The sequence below is a fragment of the Pavona decussata genome, unplaced genomic scaffold (assembly GCF_977016875.1).
Source record: "Pavona decussata unplaced genomic scaffold, jaPavDecu1.1 SCAFFOLD_106, whole genome shotgun sequence".
In the NCBI taxonomy this organism is placed as follows: Eukaryota; Metazoa; Cnidaria; class Anthozoa; order Scleractinia; family Agariciidae; genus Pavona; species Pavona decussata.
Window position 1 is genome coordinate 580,001 of NW_028145520.1, and position 461 is coordinate 580,461.

Here is a 461-nt window from a genome sequence, read left to right on the forward strand (position 1 = left end):
ATGGTTTTGTGAGCCACTGCTTAGCCACTTCGTGAAACAGGGAATGGCATTGACTTGTAATAGAGCCATTGATGGCAACAGGCATCAAAGCTTGCAGCATGTCATTTTTCAAAGTAGAGCGCAGAGAGGTTTTTAACCTCTTAATGCAAGATGCACCTCTCTTGGGCCAGGCATTGCTAACCAGCAATGAAAGGCATACCTCTGCCAGTTTCAAGAGACACAGGCAGAGATGTTAGCATATGCTCCAGTAACCACTCAGATGGTGTCTTAGATTTGCCAGTGTCTTGGATGCATTTGGACATGTTGAACTTTGCCCACTCACATAAGAGCTCCTATTTCTTTAAATCCTTATAGAAGAAGTCTCCTAGTGATCCAATATCTGCTATGCCATACGGTTTATAGCCAACTTCATTTTCTCGGGAACAGCATTTGGGTCAAAGACCTTGAAGGCAATGAGGACC